Consider the following 25646-nt stretch of genomic DNA (forward strand, 5'->3'; position numbering starts at 1 on the left):
TGTGCTGGAGTTCCCGGAAATGCATTTGGATTGCAATCTCTGGGGCGTTTTTTGTAACTTCCATGAAAGATGTATCGCATTGTATCAACTGCCACTCCCAAGGAGGTAGCAGCTTGGCTGGATGCGTTAGGCGAAGTTCGAGAAGTGGAACATGCATTTCATGACTAAGCTCCCTCACACGCAGCGAGAAAGGCTGTCTTACGGAAGGACGGTTACGAAACAGTGTAGCATATGTCATGTCGTTAATGGTATTAAAACAGGGATGCTGAGGATTTGAGTGGAATTTCAGAAAATATGTATGGCTGATGTATGTTCTCTGCAGATGAAGTGACCACTCATTTGATTCTACATATAAACTTTGTATGGGACTCGTTCTGAAAGCGCCAGTGGCCAGTCGGATTCCTAGATGGTGCACTGGGTCTAGCATCTTTAGTGCGCTCGGGGCGGCAGAGTGATAAATCACGGCACCATAGTCTAGTCGCGATCGAATGAGGCTTTTATATAGATTCATTAAACACTTCCTGTCACTACCCCACGTAGTCTGGGACAGAAGTTTCATTATGTTCATTGTTTTCAGACATTTTTCTTTAAGATGTTTAATGTGGGGGACGAAAGTGAGTCTGTAGTCAAGTATGACACCTAGAAATTCGTGTTCTTTGTTTACAGGTATCTGTTGTCCACGCAGTTCTATGCAAGGATCTGGGATAAGTCCTCTCTTTCTTGTAAAAAGAACACAAGAGCTTTTGTTAGGATTGATCTTAAACCCATTCTTGTCTGCCCACATTGACACTTTGTTCAGGCCATGCTGTACCTGTCTCTCGCAGACTGCGAGGTTACAGGATTTGAAAGCCATTTGAATGTCGTCCACGTAGACAGAGTAAAAGATGGCGGGTGGTAGTGAAGCACGAAGCGTGTTCATCTTCACGATAAATAGCGTGCAGCTGAGCACGCCTCCTTGGGGTACACCCGTTTCTTGCGTAAAAGGACGTGAGAGTGCATTGCCGACTTTTACCCGGAAGGTACGATTTGACAGATAGCTTTTTATTATATTAAACATATTACCGTGGATGCCCATTTCTGACAGGTCTCTTAAGATTCCGTAACGCCACGTTGTGTCATACGCCTTTTCCATGTCGAGAAATATCGATAGGAAGAACTGTTTATGTATAAATGCATCCCGGATATTCCCTTCAACACGCACGAGATGATCGGTTGTGGAGCGCCCTTCTCGGAAGCCGCACTGATAAGGATCAAGCATTTTGCTCTGTTCAAGGAAATGAATGAGTCGCCGATTTATCATTTTTTCGAACACCTTACATATGCAACTTGTGAGGGCTATCGGGCGGTAACTTGCCACTGAGGAAGGGTCTTTGCCTTGTTTCAAAACAGGGACTACAATGGCTTCCTTCCAGGCGGTTGGAAGGTACCCTGCATCCCAGATGGTGTTGAAAAGTGTGAGTAGTGTAAGTTGCGTGTCATTGTGGAAGTTTTTGAGCATTTCATACATGATTCTATCAGATCCCGGTGCGGAACTCTTGCATGCGCTCAAGGCAGCTTTCAACTCGGCAGCACTAAAAGGGCAATTGTACAGTTCATTCTGTCGGCATTTATTGATGAGTGGCTTGTATTCTTCTATTTGTTTATATTTTAGGAAGGATTGAGAATAATGATTTGAGCTTAATACACTCTCAAAGTGCTCCCCAAGTGAGTTGGCCTGGTCTTGCAGTGTATCGCCCTGTGTGTTTACCAGGGGGACTAAGTATGTTTGCCTACCTCTAATCCTATTAACTCTGTTCCAGGCTTTGGCCTCATCCCTAAACGAGTTAATACTCGATAGATACTTTTGCCAGCTTTCTCTTCTGGCCTGTCGGCGGGTTCTCCTACCTTGGGATTTTACTTTTTTAAAGTTGACAAGATTTTCTGCAGTGGGCGAAGCGCGTAGCATCTCCCACGCTTTGTTCTGATTCCTACGTGCGATTCTGCATTCACTGTTCCACCACGGGACATGCCGTTTGCATGCCGAGCCGCTTAATTCACGTATGCATTTAGATGCGGCATCTATTATAAAGGCTGTGAAGTACTCCACAGCAGCATCGATTTCTAAAGAAGACATGTCGTCCCATGATATACTAGTTAAGTTTCGGAACCTCTCCCAGTCTGCTGTGTCAATATTCCACCTAGGAGCGTGTGGTGGATATTCATTTTCTTTAGGTGATCTTAGCAGTATAGGCAAGTGGTCGCTGCCGTGTGGGTTGTCGGCAACTTCCCATTCAAGTTCAGGCAGTACAGACGGGGAGACTATGCTAAGATCTATGGAAGAATAGGTTCTGTTTGCTAGAGAGTAATATGTGTGTTGCTTCTTATTCAACAGACACGCACCAGAAGAAAAAAGGAATTGTTCGACAAGACGTCCTCGTGCATCTATATGAGGGTCGCCCCACAGGTAGTTATGCGCATTGAAATCGCCAAGAACAACATAGGGTTCTGGCAATTCATCTATAAAGGACTGAAATTCATGTTTGCTTAGTTTATAATGTGGGGGAATATAAAGCGAGGAAATAGTGATAAGTTTCTTCAGCGGAATAGCCCGAACCGCCACTGCCTCGAGGGCCGTTCGTAGCTGTACACGTTGACAGGCTATGCTTTTTTTAATTATAATTGCAACACCACCCGATGATGCGACAGCATCATCGCGATCTTTGCGAAATGTGACATACTGTGGAAGAAAGTTTGTGTATTTTGATTTCAAGTGTGTTTCCTGTAAACACAGCACTTTTGGATTGTGTTTATGGATGACTTCTTGAACATCATCAAGATTCCTAAGCAGACCTCTGACATTCCATTGAATGATTTGTGTATCCATATCTTAAATTAAGTTAGTGCTGTGTTTACGGAAAGGGAAGGGTTGTCTTAGATTACAGAACCCTTTCGAGGCCCTGTAATAGGGGTTTTGCTCTTTCTGAAGCGTTCGAGCGAACCTCGGCGCTCCTTAGGCGTTTGGTGCGCCTTGAGGACAGGTGTAGTGTCCATTGCCTCCTGTGAGACGCCGGACAAGCGCTCTTGCGAGCGAGATGTTTTCTGCGAGAGTCCTGCCCCGGAAGGCAAAACCCCTGCGCCCCCCAGCCCGGAGGTCGATGGGGCTCCCTGGGGGATTTGGCTGCGCTGGCCGTTGCCAGCGCTGGAAGGGAGCTGGGAGGTTGAGGCAGCCTCGGCTGCGCTCACCTTCGGGGTCGGTGGTCCCCTCTCCTCGGTTGACGGAGCAGCGCTAGCTGCAACCGCCGCGGGGGCAGATGGCTTAGCTGCCGACTCACTGATTGAGGGTCGGACAGCCGCCGGAGGCCGTTGTGACGCTGCCCCCTGACGCGCCACTTCGGCAAAGGTTTTCTTTGGCAGGTGTGCTACCCGCCTTCGTGCCTCTTTGAACGATATATTCTCTTTCACTTTGATCGTTACTATTTCTTTTTCCTTCTTCCAGGAGGGGCACGACCGCGAGTACGCGGCATGCTCCCCATCATAGTTTACCCAGTAGGGAGCGTTCTGACACGTTTCAGTGGTGTGTTCTTGGGCACTACATTTAGCACAAGTTTGGCGGCCTCGGCAACTCTGCGAACTGTGGCCGAAGCGCTGGCACTTGAAACAGCGGAGTGGGTTGGGCACGTACGGCCTAACGCGGAGCTTGATGTACCCGGCCTCGATTGACTCGGGCAGGGCACTTGAACCAAAGGTGATTATTAAGTGCTTCGTTTGAATCTCTTTACCATCTCGCCTTATCTTTATTCTTCTAACATTGATAACATTTTGCCCACTGAAGCCCTCCAGGAGCTCCGCCTCAGTCAGCTCAAGCAGATCATCATCGGAAACAACACCGCGGGAGGTGTTCATTGTACGGTGTGGCGTTACTGTTAAGTGGGTCTCCCCGAATGACACTAGTTTCTGTAGTTGCTCATATTGCTTCTGGTCGCGGAGTTCCAAGAGGAGGTCACCGCTTGCCATCCTGGACACCTTGTAACCTGGTCCAAAAATATCAGTCAAGGACTTTGAGACAAGGAATGGTGATATGTTTCGCACTGCTTTGTTTGGCCTTTCAGAGTGAATGACGTGGAACCGGGGAAAATTCTGGATTTGGTGTCCGAAAAACTGAAAAACACCTTCGGTGCGCCCTCGTTTCGGAGGGCGATCAGGAAGTTTGGGGAAGGGAGTTTCCATGAGAATATATAAGATTCGGCAACAGCGCCGACCGCCCACCACGGAGCCCAACGAGGGGACGCGGCAGAGCTTGTGTACAAGCCTGCACGACGCCAGCCGTACGCCATCACAATAACCCAATATGGTGTACCCAAGGTAGGATATCCACACAAGGTTAACCCTTGCCGCTGTGGAGAAAGGAAGTAAATGGAAGAGAGAAGAAGACAGGAAAGATGTAAAGTGAGAGATAAAGACGAAGGTTTGAGAAGAGAGAGACAGGAAAAGGCGACTACCGATTTCCCCCGGGTGGGTCAGTCCGGGGGTGCCGTCTACGTGAAGCAGAGGCCAAAGAGGCGTGTTGCCTCCGCCGGGGGGCCTTAAAGGTCCGAACACCCGGCATCGGCTCAACCCCCAGGATCCCCCTTTCCCCGGACACGGCTAAGCCGCGCACGGCTACACGCGGGAGGGTCCAACCCTCGTGTGCTCGGGTACGTGGTGTCGCAACACACCAAACGCCTGCTGCCGCAGACGCCCCTGCGGGGGTGAATTATTCGTAAAATAGAGTCTATGATGATACAATTCGCTCCTCTTGTATGTCCAATTTTTTTTTTGCATTGATACAACGTTCACTGCTTGCTTGCTGACACGAATGCTGTCACTGTCCAGACATCATCCGAAGCAACACATCTTGCTGCACCCCAAGCAGTTGCACCAAGGAAACATATACCAGAGCAGCTAGATCAAAGCACTTTTTTTGGTCACTGCAATTAAAACGTGCATCCAAGCAAGAAAGTAACGATCACACGTAGTGAGCCACTGCTATTACCTGGAACCTTTATTTCTGTATTGTAACAGAAGTTCTTGTATCGGATACAGTATGCTCTCAAGCCGGAACAAGCGTCAATACAAGTGCGTGACTGTATGCAGTTTTATTCTACGCTTTTAACGCAAGTGAGCAAGAGATTAGAAGTGTCACACGGAAATTGCAATCGAGCCGATCGCGCTACCACTGAAATCGATCTGAAAAGACTGGGTGATCTTTTTCCCCATTCATGCGTAATTTTTGCCATAAGACGCTGCAGAGTAACCTTTCGAAACAATATTTCTGTTCGCGACGCCGGCTTACCACACATCATTTCAACACCTACGTTATTCAAACTGAATAAAATTAAAATTGGCCTAACTCATAAGCAAGTTACGAGCGCGCGTAGACTTGAAAACCCGCTGAGAGCAGGCTATCGCGGGTCCAAGCGCATGCGTGCACGCGAACATAGGACAACTTCTTCGATGCCGCAGTGTGCCGAATTTTGTACACGAAGTGAAAGACATTCAGTGCAAATATTTGCGCGCGATGACGGCACATGACGAGCGCACAAGCGTGCACCACACAGCGACAAATTCCGAACTTTGCCAATTCGAACGTGCCGAGACCCAAGCAGCGTAACCACACATCGCTTCAGTTTTTTGCTCCCGATGCGTCAATCTGTCTTCATTGGGGCCTTGCTCCAGTCTTGAGTACAAATCAAGACATATTTACGGTAATGTGACAGTTTTTACAACACGACACGACAAATGCCGGCTGACTACACATGTGCAGCTTCGTATACCACTCCTTTCATCGGAAGCGCAGCGCGCGCTGCCCCTGGTGCCACACTCTGCGAGCGCGGAGAACAGAACAGCATTGGTTTCGTTTTCGCATTTGCGCTGTTGTTACAGGAACAGCGAAATACATGCTTGACAAATAATTGAACTCTAAAAGAGGAGAACGCTTTCCCTCCCACAAGGTAGTGCGTTTTATACAAAGAGAGAGAGAGAGAATACAAGAAGCCGAAAGGCAGGGAGGTCCACCAAACCGTTTGCTACTGGGGATAGCAACTCCTTGTGTTGCAAGGCAGCGCAACGCAGTGCACTGCAATGTGTCATAAGCTCTAGTGTAATGCTAATTTGGGCTGGTTGGTAGTTGTAATGAACGGTTAAATAATGAGTTCTGTCATAACATTTATCCACGGATAAATCACATGGAACAAATGGTGTTGCATTCTGGATCAAAATTATATAAAGCTTGAATCGTTACAACTCGGCACTGCGCGTTCTTTCTTTCCGTCTTTTTTTTTTCTTTTTCAAAGTACACACAGTACTAGAACAGTACGCTCGCCGTCAGCGATGCAGCCTCCTCCCGTAGCTCGGGATGATTACAACTAATCGTCGCAGTTCATAAGGCAAGGGCTGCGACGCCGTTGAAACGCGGAAGTCCTCACCGTATACCGACCAATATGATAGACGTGTTAGTTGACGGTGTGCGCAAATGTGCCCTAGTGGACACCGGAGCCGCTGTGTAAGTCACGGACGAAAAGCTTTGTCGCCTTCCTCGAAAGGTCACGACGCCCCTTGCTGGATTCTCCCTCCACCCAGCAGGCGGACAGCGTATTCACCCGATAGTAGCGCACACAGCTCGTGTTCTCTTCGAGGAAGTTGTATACTTTTTCGAATTTATTGTGATTTCGTCTTGCTTCCTGGAAGTTATCCGGGGGTGGGGCTTTCTCGCCCTCCACAACGCCGTCATTCATTGCGCACGGGCCGAACTAGAACTGTCGCTGATCTCAGAGATGAGACTTGCCGATATTGCTTCATTTGCGAACAAACGACTCGTCTGGCACGACACCACCGTGCCTCCGAACTCTTCAATATTTGTCTCTATGCATTTCAGCAGCCTCTCTGTCGCCGTCGCACTACTTTCACCATTCAGCCGCTTTTACACTCGAAAAGGTCTGCTGCTACCTTTTGCGACAGCGAACGTCAAACAGGGCTCCACAACTGTTATACTCTGTAACCCCTTCTCATACCCTTTGATGCTGCTTCTAGGCGAGTGCATTGGCTATGTGGAAGCGATCCACGCTGTGCAAATTACGGATGTTCCTGAAGACACGTCTTGTGCCAGTTACAGCACGCTCGGGTTTCTCTCCACATCCAACCGTTTGCCCACAGGTGTGTTCGATTCATCTATTGCCGATGGCCTCACCCCAGTTCAACGTTCTCAACTTCTGCGCATATTAGCATTTCTTTCTTCTTTTGATGTTGGGCAAACTTCACTGCGTCGGACGTCTGCTGTCACGCACAATATTGACACTGGCTCGCCATTGCCATTGCGGCAACGCGTACATCGCGTCTCTGCTGCGGAACGTCGTGTGATTAATGAGCAAGTCGACGAAATGCTTCGCAGCGAAGTGATCCGACCCTCAATCAGTCCATGGGCACCTCCTGTCGTCCTTATTACCATAAAGACGACTCTGCACAGTTCTGTGTAGACTATCGGACACTTGCAAATCAAGATCACTCGCAAAGATGTATATCCGCCACAGCGAATCGATGACGCTATGGATAGCCTACAAGGAGCTGAATTATTTTCATCCCTAGATTTACACTCCGACTATTGGCAAGTGCGCATGGCTGAAGTCGATAGGCTGAAGACAGCCTTTATCACACCCGACGGCTGTTACGAATTTAACGTCAGGCCGTTTGGCCTTTGTAATGCGCCAGCAACCTTTGCGCGCATGATGGGCACAGTTCTGCGCGGTGTAAAGTGGCACATGTGCTAATCTTACCTACACGACGTTGTTTTTGCCCCTGACTTCACCACGCACATTTAACCCCTCCGCCGCTTTTGGACGTGCCTAACAAAAGCTGGTCTACAACTGAACCTAAAGAAGTGCCGATTTGCAGCGCGGCAGCTCAGAATATTAGGTTAGGTCATCTCGTAGGATGGAATTCTCCACGATCCAGCCAAAATTTGTGCCGTCGCTGAATTCACTTAACCGACGTCCGTCAATGTACTGCGCAGTTTCGTAGGCTTATGTTCCTACTTTAGGGACTATATTGGTAATTTCGCGGCCGTCATATCGCCCCTGACGAAGCTCCTTGGAAGCAACGGACCCCTCCATTCGTGGTGGTCCGAGTGCGACGAAGCGTTCCAAAAGTTCCGTCGTTTGCTGATGTCTCCTTCCATTTTGCACCACTACGACCCAAGCGCGCCTATTGAGATAGACACATATGACAGTGGTGTTGGCCTCGGCACTCTCCTAGCGCTGCGCAAACAAGGGTTTCCTGAATATGTTGTGGCATATACAAGCCGTACACTTACTAAAACCAATCCCAATTACACCAGCACGGACAAATAATGCCTGGCGATCATCTGCGCGCTTACTAAGTTAGTTAGTTAAATGGGGTTTAATGGCGCAAAAGCAGCTAAGGCTATGCTGCGCCAAACACGAGGTATTTTAAAATCCTGTTTGTGAAGGAAAAGGCTTTGTTAATAACCTATATTTTATGTAAAAATCCAGTGTCATGTAGAAATTTACGGACGTCACATAATGGGACTAGCGGATCATCACCTAAAATCAGAGCAGGGTGTAAAGGTATGTGTAGTTGATATAATTTGTGCAAAAGTGTTCGTCTGTGTGTTTCAGTCTGCGTACATGTGAGTAATATGTGCATAACTGTTAGTGGCTGTTGACATTTCTCGCATGTTGGTGTGTCTTCTTTCGTAAGTAAGTAATTGTGTGTGAGGTGTGTGTGCCCAATGCGTAGCCGGCATAAAACTACTTCGATGAACCGCTATTGATGATAACACGACTTCCACTCGCCAACTATGGGTTTCGTGAGATGTAGTTTGTTGTCAGCACAACGGTCCCATTCGCGTTGCCATTTCGCCGTTAAGGCTTTTCTAATCGCACGGATGCTATCTTTGTATGGAAGTGTTGTGTTTGTTATATCTTTGTTCGCTGCCATCGATGCACATCTATCGGCTGCTTCGTTCCCCGGTATCCCAACATGACTTGGTACCCAGCAGAAGCGGATTGATCTCCCATATATATTAAGCGCGACCATGTTTAGTATATCCCCTAACAGGGGTTCACATTGAGATTTCAGATTTAGAGCTTTCAGTGTACTCAAGGAATCAGTGTATATGACTGTGTTTTTGTGCTTGCCAGTGATAATCTTTTTAACTACTACCCATACAGCATAAACTTCAGCAGTGAAAACCGAAGCATGTTTTGGTAGACGAATACTTGTTTCCCAATTGTCTGTTACGGCCCCTACGCCCACGTGTTCTTTTGTTTTGGAGCCATCCGTGTAGAATTCCATGTGATTTTGATACTTCTCCTGAAGAGCACGGAATTCTTGTATGATGTGTTCGTGTGGAGTGTCTCTTTTCTTTAAATGTGTTAGTGTCCAGTCACACAACTGTGTGAAATGGTGCCATGGGGCCAGCCGTTGTGGTTTCTTGGCAACCTGGAGGACTTCGTGGGGAATGTCATAATCCCGACAGTACTGCTCATACCGCAGGACAAGTGGCCTAATCATATTCGGTTTATTTGTGTAGTGTAAGCGTGAGTTGCACTGCGTAAGGATGTTGTGGCATATGTGTTGAGGTGATGACAGAATTCTGAGTACGTAGGAAAAAGTGAGTAATGCTCTGCGCTGCTGTAAGGAGGGTTCATTACACTCAACATATAAACTTTGAATGGGTGACGTTCTGTAGGCACCACTTGCCAGTCGCAATCCAAGGTTATGTACTGGATCAAGTAATTGGATGTAGGACTGCCTGGCTGAACCATAAACCACGGAGCCGTAGTCTAAAAGGCTACGCACAAGAGACCGGTAAATACGTAAAAGACAGGTTCGGTCGGAACCCCAGTGCTTATGAGACAAAACTTTTAGGATATTCAATGCTTTATTTGCCTTAATTTTTAGTGTTTTAATGTGGCCTAGGAAGTTTAGTTTTTTATCAAACATTACTCCCAAGAACTTACATTCTTGTTTTGCCGGCAGTGCGACATCATTCAATTTTAGAAGCGGGTCTAAGTACAATCCTCGTTTTTGCGAGAATAGCACTGTAACGGTTTTTTGAGTAGAGAAACGGAAGCCATTTTTTTCCGCCCACTCCATTAGTTTATTAATTGTTATCTGGAGCTGCCTTTCACATGTATGTAAGTTTGAGGCGCGGCACGCTATTTGCAGATCATCGACGTATATGGAGTGCATGATAGAGGGGGGAATGACTTTGTTAACAGAGTTCATTTTTACTATAAAGAGTGTTGTGCTTAGTACGCATCCTTGTGGCACACCATTTTCCTGAATGAACACACGTGACAGCACCGTTCCTAAACGCACCTGGAATGTTCGGTCCGACGTGAAATCGGCTAGACATTTCAGCATTCTACCTCGGATTCCTAAATCTGCTAAGTCCCTTAATATACCAAACCTCCATGTTGTGTCGTACGCCTTTTCTAAGTCAAAGAAAACAGTGAGACAATATTGTTTGTGTAGGAAGGCCGCACGTATCTCGTCTTCTAGCCGGACTAGGTGATCTGTTGTGGAGCGACCTTTCTTGTATCCACACTGATGGTTATCTAGCTTGTTTTCTGTGTCAAGGACGTATGTCAATCTTATGTTGATGATGGCCTCATAGGACTTTGCAAGACAACTTGTGAGTGCTATGGGTCTATAACTGGTTGCTGTTGTGGGAGGTTTTCCGGCTTTCAAGAACGGGATTATGATAGCTTTCTTCCACTCCTTAGGCATTTTCCCCGTTTCCCAGATTATGTTGAAGAAATGAAGCAGGGTCTCAACTGCTTTAGGGGATAGGTGAGCTAGCATTGCATAGTGTACCCTGTCCGGACCGGGTGCTGTTTTTTTGCCACTAGTAAGGACTCTGTTGATTTTTGGAAGTGTTAGAGGGCCATTATACAGTCTTTCTGAACTTCCTGTGGTCGGAAGCTTTAGTTTTTCTGCTAATTGTTTATGTTTCAGGAATGCAGCAGAGTAGTTTTTCGAGCTTGATATATCATGGAAATGTAGCCCTAATATGTCTGCTTGTTCTTCTATATTTGTTTGTGTGCCTGGAGGTGACAGTATGGGGATAGTGTAAGAAGCGTAGTCGCCTTTAAACTTACGAACCTGATCCCACATTCGTTTGGATGTTATTGAACTATTTATAGACGAGACATAATTTTTCCAGGACTGTCTTTCGGCTTGTCTGCGTGTGTACCTGGCTTTCGCTTTTGCTTTTTTGAAGGAGAGTAGATTGTCTTGTGTTGGGTATCGCCGGAAGATACCCCACGCTTTGTTTTGTAGTTTTTTTGTTTGTGTACTTGCCTTCGTCCACCAGGGTTTCAGATTTTTTCTTAATAGGCCAGATGATTGTGGGATTGTTTCTGCTGCTGCAGCAAGTATACAGGCGGTGATCTTATCATTCATTTCATCTATGGTTAGCTCATCTGATATGTTATCTAGACTGGCCTTTTCAGTAAAGAGAGGCCAGTCTGCTAGGTGGAGTTTCCAACGGGGTGGTCTTAATGGTATGGTAGGAGAAGGAGATTTTCTTTTAATAATAGCAGGCATATGGTCACTACCATAGGGGTTGTCAATAACACTCCATTGAAAATCGTCAAAGAGAGATGGAGAGCATAGTGGCAGATCTAAGCAACTCATAGCGCCTGTGCTTGGGGAGTAGTAAGTTGCCGCACCGGTGTTTAAAAGGCATATGTTATTTGTTAGGATAAAATCTTCAAGCGTTTGACCCCTGGTGTCAGTTGTTTGACTACCCCACAACGTGTTATGTGAATTAAAATCACCGGCTAATAAAAATGGTTCGGGTAGCTGCTTTAAAATTAACTGTAGGTCTCTGACGGTAAAATGTAAATGCGGCGGAATGTATACTGAACAAATGGTGATGGTTTTGTGAGCTAAAACGGTGACAGCAACGGCTTCTATGTGAGTGTTAATGGGAACTTCTCTGGCTGCTATACCACCTGGCAGGACAATGGCTACACCACCTGAGAGCCGGTTCGCCTGAGTACGGTCGCGCCGTACAACAGTGAAACCTTTCAAAATGTTTTTGTGTTTTTCGCCTAGGTTGGTTTCCTGTAAGCACAGGGCCACAGGAGAGAAGTTTATTAACAGGTCTTTTATGTCACCTAAGTTATGTAAGAGACCTCTACAATTCCAATGGATCATAAAAGCCATTATAAAATTGAAAGGTAAAAAGTGATATTAACGAGTGAATGGGAGATAAGGAAGATGTTAGGTGACATGGATCTGAAGAAGGCAGATACAAACAGAGCGATAACCCTTAGGTTATCGCCTTCTTATTTTGAGTTGTTGTTGGGATTTTGTCCCTCTTACCGCGCTCGAGGGAGCGTTTGTCCTTCGGTGTCGAGGACACCGGGGTTTTTGTTTCGACCTCCATTGCTCTCTCTGAGGCGCTGGAGGACCGAGAGTTTGGCGCCGCGACACGTGTCTCGGGCCTTGGAGTTCGCTTGATCTTAGGACCCTGCGGGACTGGTGTCTGCAGGGCCGTTGAAGAGGGCGGAGCAGTACTGACTGCTTCCACCACGGGGGCGGGAGGAGTCACTGCGGCACCACTGCGCGTGGGCTCGGAGGACTCCGGAGGCCTCTGTGACGCTGCCCCCGCCTGCGTCACTTCGGCATAACTTCTTCGGGGAAGGTACGACAGTCTTTTTCTGGCTTCGAAGAACGAGATTTTTTCTTTAACAGTTAGTGCAATGACTTCTTTTTCTTTTTTCCAGCAAGGGCAGGACCGCGAATAAGCTGGGTGATCTCCCTTGCAGTTAACACAATGTGGCGAAGAAGTGCAATTCTCTGATTGGTGATCGTTGGAGCTGCATTTAGCACAAGTTGTTTGTCCTCGGCATGCATGTGAAGCATGTCCAAATCTTTGACACTTAAAACACCGTCTGGGATTCGGGATATACGGTCTCACATTGACTTTGACATAACCTGCATCGAGTGAAGTGGGCATTACGCTTGTTCCGAAGGTGAGTATAACATGTTTGGTGGGGATTTCTTGATCGTTTCGTCGGATTACTATTCTTTGTACTTTGGTGACATTTTGTTCCTGGAAACCTTCCAGCAGTTCCTCGTCGCTTAAACCAATGAAGTCTTCTTCAGATATTACTCCCCTGCTTGTATTAAGTGTTCTGTGGGCTGAAACAGTCACTGTCGCTTCGCCAATACTGGTAAGTTCAGAGAGCTTATCTGCTTGATCTTTGTTATTCAGTTCTAGGAGGAGGTCCCCGCTAGACATTTCGGATGCTTTGTATGTTGGTCCGATTTTGTCTTTCAGACACTTCGCTACCAGGAAAGGAGAGAGTTTCCTTACCGGAATGTTGCTTTCACTATGCACTACATAGTACTTTGGAAATGTTGGGGCGTTGCTTTGGAAGGAAAATTGAAATGGTACTTCGGTGCGGCATCTCTTCAGACGCCGATCATAAACAACAGAGGCTTGCGCTGCCATAGGAAAATGTGTATGTTCGGCAACAGCGCCGACCGCCCACCACGGAGCCCAACGAGGGGACGCGGCACAGCTTGTGTACAAGCCTGCACGACGCCAGCCGTACGCCATCACTATAACCCAATATGGTGTACCCAAGGTAGGATATCCACACAAGGTTAACCCTTGCCGCCGTGGAGAAAGGAAGTAAATGGAAGAGAGAAGAAGACAGGAAAGATGTAAAGTGAGAGATAAAGACGAAGGTTTGAGAAGAGAGAGACAGGAAAAGGCGACTACCGATTTCTTCTGGGTGGGTCAGTCCGGGGGTGCCGTCTACGTGAAGCAGAGGCCAAAGAGGCGTGTTGCCTCCGCCGGGGGGCCTTAAAGGTCCGAACACCCGGCATCGGCTCAACCTCCAGGATCCCCCTTTCCCCGGACACGGCTAAGCCGCGCACGGCTACACGCGGGAGGGTCCAACCCTCGTGTGCTCGGGTACGTGGTGTCGCAACACACCAAACGCCTGCTGACGCAGACGCCCCTGCGGGGCTGCGCGCTTACTAAGTTCCGGCCCTATTTGTATGGTCGCCAATTTGATGTCATCACGGACCACCATGGACTATGCTGGCTGTCATCATTGAATGATCCCTCAGGCCGTCTCGCCCGCTGGGCCCTTCGCTTGCAGGATTGCGATATCCGCGCACTGTACCGCAATGGACGCGAGCATGCTGACGCTGAGGCACTCCCACGTTCTTCGTTGCCTGACGACAATGCCTGCTGCTTGCTATCCCAGCTTGAAGTTTCTTCCATCGACATTGGGGCCATCGCTTCCGAGCAGCGCAAAAAACCCTTGATTTACTCCATCATAGACTTCCTTACTGATCCGTCATCGCAGCCAACCATTGGTGCGTTGCGCCGTCGAGCTCGCCATTTCGCCATTCGCGACAACCTGCTTCACCGACGCAATTACTCCTCTGATGGCCGCCAGGGGTTATTAGTAGTACATCGAAGCCTGCGTTCTGAAATCTGCGCATCATTCCACTTTATTCCACAGTATGAACACACGGCAGTTTTGAAAACGTACCAGCGCCTCCGACAACGCTACTGGCGAGGAACGTACAACGAAGTTAAAAGTTCGTTCGCTCATGCCCCGACTGCCAGCACCGGAAATCTTCACCCCAGCTCTCGCCAGCGAGTCTGCAGCCTCTAGCCTGCCCTAACCGGCCGTTCGGCAGCGTTGTAATCGACATGTATGGACCAGTTCCTTTGACATCAGCTGGTAACCGCTGCGGAATTGTTCCAGTCGATCACCTCACACGCCACGCCGAAATGGCCGCCCTCCCGGCAGCTACAGCGCGCGACCTTGCCACATTCCTGCTTCGCCGATTCATTCTGCTGCTCAAGAACTGCTCAGCGATCGCGGCCGCGTCTTCCTGTCGGCAGCAGTTGAAGCCATTCTCAAACATTGCCACGTTGTTCATCGCACAACTACGGCGTAGCACCCTCAAACGAATGGCCTCACAGAACGGTTCAACCGTATACTCGGCGACATGCTTTCAATGTACGTCGCCTCCGATCACAAGAACTGGGATGCCATCGTACCCTTCGCAACCTACGCGTATAACACCGCTACGCATACCACCACTGGATTTTCATCCTATTTCTTACTGTATGGTCGGCACCTTTCGCACACCATCGACAAAATGCCGGCCGGATGCATCCGAGTGCGTGCCACGGTCATACATGCGGAAGAGTGCTGGAACCTCGCGCGGGCTTTTACTTCCGAATGTCAAGAGCGCCAAAGGAGCATTCGAGGTGACGCCACTTTCACGGTCATCTTCGATCCGGGAGCGCTCGAGTGGCTCTCAGTCCCTTTCACTGCCCCTGGCCTCTCTTCAAAACTGGTTCACAAGTATGAAGGCCCTTATCGTGTCCTCGAACGCGCATCTCCTGTACACTATGTATTAGAACCAGTTGAGCCATCTACAGAAATGCGCCGCCATGGACGGGACATTGTTGTTGTCGACCCTCTATAGCCTTACTACGACCCGCTCATCGTGACTGGCTGTTAGGTTGATGATGTGTGGTGTTTTATGGCGCAAGGGCCAGCTTTGGCCAAAGAGCGCCATGACAAATGGTAATGATGACGATGTATTACGGATGGCGTGCACAATGAATTCCTCATGGTATATGTGACATGGCTGTAGAAGGGCCTAAAATCTGTAGCTGTAAATGGCGTAGAATATATAGTTACTAAAATAATGACGGTGACTAGGCAGTGATGTGGGCTATGGCAATGGGCTTTCGTTAAAACATTATGAAATAAAACATAACACTGACACCAGAGTTTCAAGCAAGCCCTTGAATGCAGGGCTGTTAGTCACGTGCTAAAAATTGCCTGGCCAAATGATTTTCAGGATGTCAGTTTCATCTAAAAAACCTAAGACTGTTTGCAGTTTGAAAAACGGTTCGTCACTAAGAAAAAATGCAGGATGGAGAGGTATATTTTCGCGATATGCAGAAGGGAAATACTTTTTCCTCTCTGTTTCTATTGCAGGGCACTGGATAAGAACATGGAGGACAGTCAGGCTATCGCCGCACCTACTACAGGTAGGCGGATCCCCGCCAGTCAAGAGGTAGGAGTGAGTACTGTAGGTGTGTCCTATTCTTAATCGGCATAGAAAAACTTCCTTGTACCGTGCTGTTTTGTCACTTATCCAATTCCGCAATTTTGGTTTTATAATGTGTAACTTATTCAATGTTTGTGTATCCCACTCTTCTTGCCAATGATTCCTCAATTTACGGCGCAGAAAGGGCTTTAGTTCTGTGGCAGGAATGGGGATATTTCCATCTGTGGTGCTAAAACTCACTGACGTAGCTTTTTCGTCAGCATCTACGTTGCCTTTTATGCCTTTATGGCCAGGTACCCAGCATAGTATAATCGCTTGGCTGCACATATATGCGGAGCATAACAAGCTATACAGCTCATTAAAAACCGAGTTCTTATGCTTTCGTAAGCTAATTAGGGCTCTCACTACACTTAATGAGTCTGTGAAGACAATAGCCTTGGCGATATTTGTGAGCCGTATGTGTTGAATAGCCTTAAGAATGGCGTATGCTTCCGCTGTAAAGATACTGGTGTGTGGGTTTAGTGGTCCTGATGTTGAAAGTGAGGGTCCCAGAGCTGCATAAGCAACACCAGCTGGAGACTTCGAAGCATCTGTGTAAAATTCATCACATGAGTACTTCTCCTTGAGTTCCAGAAAATGCGAATATATGTGCGCCTCCGCGGCTCGTTTCGATATTTCTAAGAAAGAGATGTCGTATTGGATAGTCTGCCACTCCCAAGGCGGTGGAAGCCGTGTAGGAGCCATTAGGACATTGTGTAAAAGAGGGACCTCTGTTTTTTCTGAGAGTGCTTCCAACCGGAGGGACAGAGGAGGCCTAGTGGCTGGGCGGTTACGAAACAGCCTAGCAGTGGACAAGTCGCATATAGTGGAATGACAAGGATGTTCAACATCTGAGTTAACTTTTAGGGCGTAGGAGAAAGTTAAATATGTCCTTTGGTAGTGCAATGACCATTCGTTTGATTCGACGTAGAGGCTTTGCACAGGGCTAGTCCTAAAGGCGCCTGTAGCAAGGCGGATGCCTAAGTGGTGGACAGGATCTAGCATTTTTAGAGTACTAGGTCCTGCAGAATTATAGACTATGGCGCCATAGTCAAGGCGTGTTAATATTAGACTTTTGTACAGCTTTATTAGGCACCTCCTGTCGCTTCCCCAAGCTGTACGTGACAACAGCTTCAGAAGATTCATAGTCTTGAGGCACTTTGCCTTAAGATACTTCAGGTGTGGCACAAAAGTTAGCTTACTGTCTAGAAGGATCCCTAAGAATTTGTGTTCATGGCTCACAGATAACCGTTCTCCATTGAGACTGATTACGGGTTCCGCCAGTATCCCTCTTTTATTAGAGAACAGGACACACGTACTTTTTCTCGGATTTAGCCTAAAACCATTTTCGTCCGCCCACTTAGACAATTTATTTATGCAAAGCTGTACATGTCGCTCACAGATACTTAGATTACATGATTTAAAACCTATCTGGATATCATCTACATATACAGAATAAAACATACTACGTGGTATGGCAGTCTGGATGGAGTTCATTTTGACAATAAAGAGAGTGCAGCTCAGCACACCTCCTTGTGGAACACCAGGCTCCTGTGTAAATGGACGAGAAAGAACGTTACCGACTCTAACACGGAACGTGCGATTGGAGAGGTAACTCTGAATGATGTGTAGCAAGTTGCCTCGAACTCCCATTTCAGACAGATCGCGGAGGATTCCAAAGCGCCAGGTTGTGTCGTATGCCTTCTCCATATCTAAAAATACGGACAGGAAAAACTGATTGTGGACGAAGGCATCGCGGATATTTGTTTCGATGCGGACAAGGTGATCTGTCGTGGATCTACCCTCTCTAAAACCGCACTGTAAGGGATCGAGTATCTTGCTGCTTTCAAGAAAATGGATGAGGCGACGGTTAATCATTTTCTCAAATAATTTGCATATACAACTTGTCAGAGCTATGCGTCTATAATTGTTGGGTGAGGAAGGGTCCTTGCCCTCTTTGAGAATAGGGATTACGATTGCTTCTTTCCAAACAGAAGGAATGTAGCCTGCAGAGAACAAGGAATTAAAGAGTGACAGTAGTGTTTTTTGGGTTTCGGGGTGTAAGTGTCTGATCATCTCATACATTATCCTGTCACTTCCTGGAGCGGACTTGTTGCAACAGTTCAGTGAGGCCTGGAACTCCACCATTCCAAATGGACCATTGTATACTTCGTTGGATGTGCTTTTCCGATCCAAATTCATCTGTTCTGCTAGTCGCTGGTATTTTACAAATGTATCTGTGTAGTGAGATGTACTGGAAATGTGCTCGAAATGTGCTCCTAGACAATCTGCCTGATCCTCCAGGGTGTCTCCTTGTGTATTTAATAAAGGTAAGGGATGAGTTTCGCGGCCTTTTATTTTGTTAACCCTGTTCCAGGCTTTTTGTTCGTCTGTATATGAATTGATGCTGCTTATGTAGTTTTTCCAACTTTCCCGTTTAGCGCGGCGGCGTGTTCTTCTCCCTTGCGACTTGATCGCCTTGAAATTGATTAGATTCTCTGTGGTTGGTGAGTTACGGAGGAGATTCCAAGCCTTGTTTTGTTTTTTCCTGGCTTCCCTACACTCCTCATTCCACCATGGAATACGTCGTTTCGAGGGCGACCCTTTTGTTTGGGGGATACATACTGATGCAGCATCAATAATGAACGCTGTTATGTATGCTACTGCGTCGTCTAGGCTAAGTTCACAGATATTATTCCAGGGCAGCTGCGTTAGTTCGCGAAACTTCGTCCAGTCGGCTGAATCAACTTTCCATCGAGGAACATGTGCAGGACACTCACTTTGTTTTTTAAGGTTTAGGACGATGGGGAAGTGATCACTGCCATAAGGGTTATTAATGACATCCCACTGGAGATATGGCACAATTGTACTTGACGCTATGCTTAGATCTATCGAAGAAAACGTTTTATGTGTAGAGCTGTAAAATGTTGGCTTTTTCTTGTTAAGCAAGCAGGAACTTGAAGTGAATAGGATGTTTTCTATAAGCCGTCCTCTCGCATCACAGCGAGAGTCGCCCCAAAGTGGGCTATGCGCGTTTAGATCACCGACGACTATGTAAGGGTGAGGCAGCTCATCAATAAAGCTTTGAAATGTTGTGCTAGAGAGTTGATAACTTGGGGGGATGTATACGGACGTGATAGTAACTAGTTTATTGAATAGTACTGCTTGGATAGCAACTGCCTCCAGGGGAGTTCGGAGTTTCAGTTGCCGACAAGCAACGCTTCTGTCTACTACTATTGCTACGCCGCCGGACGATGCAACAGCATCATCTCGGTCCTTCCGGAAAATAGCGTATTGCCTAAGAAAGTTTGTTTGCGTAGATTTAAGATGTGTCTCCTGAACACACAGCACCTTTGGATTGTATTTGTGTAAGAGTTCTTTGATATCATCGAGGTTGTGGATCAGACCTCTCACGTTCCAGTGTAATATTTGTGTATCCATATTGTTTGTGTTTATGTGCTGTGTGTCAAGAGATATGAATTAGGTCGGCTCAAGGGGCCTTTCCAGGCCCCTTGATGCGGGGTATTTCTTTTTTCTTGGCGCGCTCCAGGGAGCAACGCCGTTCCTTCGGCGTCTGAGACGCCGGCGAAGTTTTTGTTACATCCATCGCCTCGTCAGAGACGCTGGATGACGCCCGCTCAGCGGGCACTCTCGGGAGTTTTTCGGGCCTGTCTGCACGGGCAGTGGCCCTGGGACCGGCAGGCTCGGAGGTCTGCTGGTCCTTCGTGGTAGGGGGCGGAAGCGCAGTGGCTGCTCCCGCCAGGGGGGCTGATGGCGTAACCGTCGTCACACTCCGTGTGACTTGGACGGCCGCCGAAGGATGTAGCGCTGCCCCCCGGCGCGCCACATCGGTGTAGGAAGGACTAGAGTGGTTGTGGAGAGCGAAACGTTTACGTGCCTCTGGAAAAGATAGGTTTAGTTTGACTTTCAGTTCTATTATTTGTTTCTCCTTTTTCCACGAGGGGCACGATCGCGAGTAGGCGGGGTGATCTCCTTCACAGTTGGCACAGTGGTTTGGTGAAGTGCAGATGTCAGAAGCGTGTTCAGAAGAACTACACTTAGCACAAGTAGCATGTCCTCTGCAGGTTTGATATCCATGCCCAAAACGCTGACACTTGAAGCATCGACGCGGATTTGGGATGTATGGTCGAACACGTAGCTTGCAGTAGCCGGTTTCTATTGTTTCAGGCAGGTCGCTGGTTCCGAAAGTAATGATTATGTGTTTGGTCGGTATTTGTTTGTCATCTCGCCTTATTGTGATTCTTTGCACTTTTACTACGTTCTGGTCTTGCCATCCTTCTAGTAGTTCGCTTTCACTCAGTTCGAGAAGGTCATCTTCTGAGACGACCCCGCGCACTGTGTTCATGGATCTGTGTGGGCCCACTGAGACTGGAATTTCCCCAAATGCTACAAGTTTCGAGAGCTTGTCATATTGTGCTTTGTCGCGAAGTTCGAGAAGAAGATCACCACTTCCCATCTTCGTTACTTTATAGCCTGGGCCAATTGCTTCCGTGAGGCATTTTGCTACAGCAAATGGTGAGATCATTCTGACTGTTTTGGTATTGTGCTGACTGTGTACAACGTGGTACTTGGGAAAAGATTGCTTTGTTTGCATGAAAAAGGTGAAAGTTTCATCGGTGCGCCCCCTCTTGCGGGAGCGATCAGGTAATGGTGGAAAGTTGCTTGCCATATAGCATCGGAAATTTCGGCGGCGATGGTGGCCACCCACCACCGAGCCCAACAAGGGGACGCTACAAGGTTGGAAGAATACCTGCAGACGCCAGCCATGCATCGCCGCTATAACCTAATATATATATACCCAAGGCAGGATATATTACACACGGTTAACCCTTGCCGCCAGGAAATATGGAAGTAATAAGAAGTGAAGAGAAGACAGGAAAGATGGAAAAGTGGGAGAGAAAGACGAAGATTGGAGAGGAGGACAGGAAAAGGCGACTGCCGATTTCCTCCAGGTGGGTCAACCTGGAGGTGCCGTCTATGTGAAGCAGAGGCCAAAGAGGTGTGTTGCCTCTGCCGGGGGGCCTTAAAGGTCCAAACACCCAGCATCGGCTCAACCGCCAGGATCCCCTTTTCCCCAGACACGGCTAAGCCGCGCACGGCTACACGCGGGAGGGTCCAACCCTCGTGTGCTCGGGTACGTGGTGTCGCAACACACCAAACGCCTGCTTGCGCAGACGCCCCTGCGGGGCTGGCTGTTAGGTTGCCAGGCGGGTCCGTTATCACTCCCGGGGATGCTTGTAACAAAGAAGAGAGACGCTAGTGGGTTCAGCGCTATTGGACTTAAATGCTAGTGGTCGAGCGCTCTAGCTCGGCAACGGCTCTCGTGCTCGGAAGCTGTCAGTATCCTGGCCGTTGACGTTGCGCTATACCGAGCTCTGCCAAAGAAACACGTTTAGAATACGTATTTGATATGGTGGTAATGTTTGATCGTGCCCTTGTCTTTTGTTATAATATCGGTAGAATCATATACCTATAGTTGCAACAACCTTAACACGTCCCGTTAGTATTTGATATAGAATGTTTCCATATGAATGATCGTTTCTCGTGGCTAGAGGTTTTAGGTTAGCTCTGGTTAACAAGTCTGTTACAGATCGTTACGATCGTAACGATTGTATATAAAAACAACTGCTTTTTCTGATTCGTTTACATCCTTTCAAAATCGATTTTATGAATGGATCCTAGATAACAACGGAGTAATCTAACATATGTAGAATGACAGAAAGACTGTAATCGCTCAGAAAAAAGAAAACGGCCTAAATCCAGGCACATAGGTTGTTGTTTTTTTTTTTGTCCTGGATGCTCCATTCGACGCATTCACAGAGGTATACGATTCACAGAGACGTATTGCACGTGCTGGACTAAAACTTCAGTATGCATTGATATGTTTGGACACAATGCCATAGCATGTGATAGTATTGAGTATACTATCATGCTATACGGGATAACACGTAACGGGTTCCTCAGCAACATGAATTACTTGATTGCTGAATTCCCGAGAGCTCGGGACTCTAACTGCTTTCGAAACGGCGTTTCAACGTCAGAATGTAAGGAGCAGCGAGGAGGCCCCCAAGGGAAAAACATTTGCTCGCGTGTTTTGATCACAATTTTGACGCGCTCTGTCATGCGCCCAGAGGCTCATGCTTACTTCTACGAAGACGAAATTACAGTCTCTGTGTTTGCGAGGGACATGCATTACCTCTATGAAATTATACATAGTATTGTTCATTTCGCTAATGGCTAGAAGGACTTCATACATGTTCTTAAATAATAACTAATGAGCCCTTCTTGCAATTTGCTCAAAAGCTCCTATTTATGTTTCCTTCATATTGTCGCGAACCAAGGATGCCGCGGGTCTGTTTCATTTCTTGGTGACTGCTGGGTCTTCGATGCGGGGCACCGGAGCAGGGAGCTGTGCCCGAGAGGCGAAAACGCCGGAACGAAGGCACGGGCGACTAGCATCCTTGTGCGGGAGTGACCGTGACTGCTCGCCAGGTCGATGCACTCGCACCTGACGGTAACTTTGCTTTCTACATGCAGCCGACGCTGAGGGATCACGAAATTGTTGGGAACGAGTGCGTGTGTTCGCGCTCGGCTCTGCCCATGAGCCATGATCAGTTTTGTTTCCTGTAAGTTTTCGAGATCATGTCTAGTCGCTTACTCTGGCCTCTATCGGATCTCACTCACTTGCCTCATTGGCCTCAGTTGGCGATTGGTGGAGAGGCCTGCGTCTGTTAACAGTCTCTGCGTCTCAATTTCGATTACATCAAAATGAAATAGCAGGCTCGCTTGCCTAAGCTTCCGTGGATGGTCCGGTAGTTCTGGTTTTGCCAGTTACGGAGTATGTCTCTTCAGCAAAATACAGAAAAAACTGCCTTGATGAACCTATACGAAACAAGCAATACTATCAAATTCCGAATTGCAGCAGCTGCAGTTACCCTGCGACGCTCGCTGGTGTCCTTAAGAGTAATATATGCTGTTGCAGTTGCGAGATTTGTATGCCACATTCCACAGTTAAAGTTTAATTTGCACAAGGCTGGTCTTACGCAGTGTCCTCTCACTCACTTCGGTAATAAAACGGAGACAATCAATCGTTTCTTTTTGTCTTGTCGTGGATTTACGCTACAAAAAGAAAAAAAGACTTATTAAGGGTCCATTTCATCAACTCGTACAATACCACTGACTTCCCCAGTTATGTTTTCAGTAAGGGCGTCAGCTCCGGGCTTCAGCTACAGGAATGTTTGCCTCGTCATATGCAATTCCGCTGTCCCAACAGAAGTACTGGTGCTCTACATTGATATTGTCACCAATAAAGGCGAGCAACAGAAGAAAATGAATTGAAGGACACGAGCAGCTACCACACTCCTTTTAAAACAAGACTAAGTTGACTCGTTTGCTCTTGCGGTCTCTGAATAAAGAGCTGATTTTTGTTTCTATCATTCTAATCTTTCGTCCTGTTTTTTTGATGTCGTGACACTGGTGGAGGTGCTGGACTTCAACACCTGATGCTCGGGACTCCTCTGCGGAACGGCACTTCCAGTCCCAACCCACAACCAGTTCCTGCCGTGGATACTCCTGTGCACCCTTACAGTCTTCGACAGCGAGGTCTTAAGCACGAGGAAATTGCTTTGGAACTCCCCCAGCCAAGCTATGCTCCACATGAAGAAATGGCAACGGCAGGCGCTTCACAGGTAACTGTTGAACGCCCTCGGATTCCCAAGATCTGGCATCGTGATACTTTCGAGGACGTCGAGGATTGGTTCAAACAGTATGAGAGAGTCGCCAAGGCGAATCGTTGGACCTCCGAACATAAACCCTCGCACGTGTATTTCGCCCTGGCGGACAGCGCACGTACATGGTACGAAAACCGGGAAGTCATACTGCCTTCCTGGGATAAATTTAGGCAGCAACTTTTGGATACCTTGGTAAACAACGATCGTCGCGATTCGGTGCAGCAACTCATGGAATTGCGCATACAAAAACCGAATAAGTGCGTGGCCATGTTTGCGCAGGACATGACCTGCCTGTTTCACCGTGCTGACCCCGCGATGGCATCAACAAAGAAAATTCGACATTGGATTGGAGGCGTGAAGGAGCAACTCCTCGACGGTCTTCTTCGCAACCCGCCGAAAACTGTTGTGGAGTTCATCATGGGGCTGCTACGATCGAGCGAGCACTACAACAACGGTGCCGCCAGTACGACCGACCGAGCAACGCCTCGATCAGCGCCTCTGCACTGACCGCCGGCAGTGAGTGTTCCCTGCGTGACCTCATCCGCAAAGTCGTTGGGGAGGACCTTCGCAACCTTGTGGTGACTCCACGAGAACCTGTGGGGGCTTCTGTCGTAGAAGTTGTACGGCAGGAAAGCAGGCAAGCGTTTTCTTTGCCCGAATCGCTCCCAGACCAGCGCTCTATAAGCTACGCGTCGGCCGTCCGTCATCCAACCTCAGCGCCGCACAGATAATCGTTCCTGCCTTGTCCCTACAGCGAATCGTTAACACTTCCGTACCAACCGCAGCCGTCGCCGACCCCGCTTCTTACCCAGGCAGCACAACACCAATGCACCAAGCATGGCCCAATGCTAGCAAAAATTGGTGCCAATATTGGCCCAATCTTGGCATTTTGGCAAAGTGCAACCCGATCCAATGTCCAGCTAATGTTAAAGCCAACAATGGCCCTACATTTTGCCATTGTAGTATCCGATGTATTTTCAGCATAAAGCCAGTGCTCAGCCATTTTGTATCCAATGTTTTTTTCCAGCATAGCCAGTGCTCAGCCATTCTGTACCCAATGTTTTTCCAGCATAGCCAGTGCTCAGCCATTTTGTATCCTATGTTTTTCCAGCTTAGCCAGTGCTCAGCCATTTTGTTGCTTGTATGCTGGCTTACGCCCTATACAATTAGCTAAAACGTGATGGAAATAAGTGCAGGAAGGAAGTCCTGCAGATGCATGCAAATCGCAAACGAAAATAACTCATTTATTTATAAATCCCATAGCTGCAAGCTTTGTACATGTCTGCAGGGGAGGCAGCTGGACAGGAGGGGTCGGTGGATTGGCCAGGGCTCTGAGGGCAAGGGTGGGGTCGGGAGAGCGCAGCAGTGGTCAAGCAATGATTCCTGTCTTGAGGGCAGGGATCATTGGGCTCCTCTGCTGCGAACGTTTCGGCGAAACGACTCTATCTGCCACCACCCCAGTTCCCAGACCCCGGCAACCACTTCTTTTTGAAGGTCTGGGCTTCCATCACGTCTACAAGACCCTTCTCACAGACAACATCTGCACACAAACATAAAGACCACAAATAGTACATACAACATACACTGTGCTTGAGGCGTTCAGAATCCTTCAACTTAAGTAACTTCATTGCAACTATCATGCACCATAAAGATCACCCAGAACAGAGAAGGGCAGACGTATTAACAAACGAAAACCTTCATTATGAACTCAAGAGACTTAGTCTTTAACGCAGATTTCATGTGAGAGAA

The sequence above is a fragment of the Dermacentor variabilis genome, unplaced genomic scaffold (genome assembly GCF_050947875.1).
Source record: "Dermacentor variabilis isolate Ectoservices unplaced genomic scaffold, ASM5094787v1 scaffold_17, whole genome shotgun sequence".
Lineage (NCBI taxonomy): Eukaryota > Metazoa > Arthropoda > Arachnida > Ixodida > Ixodidae > Dermacentor > Dermacentor variabilis.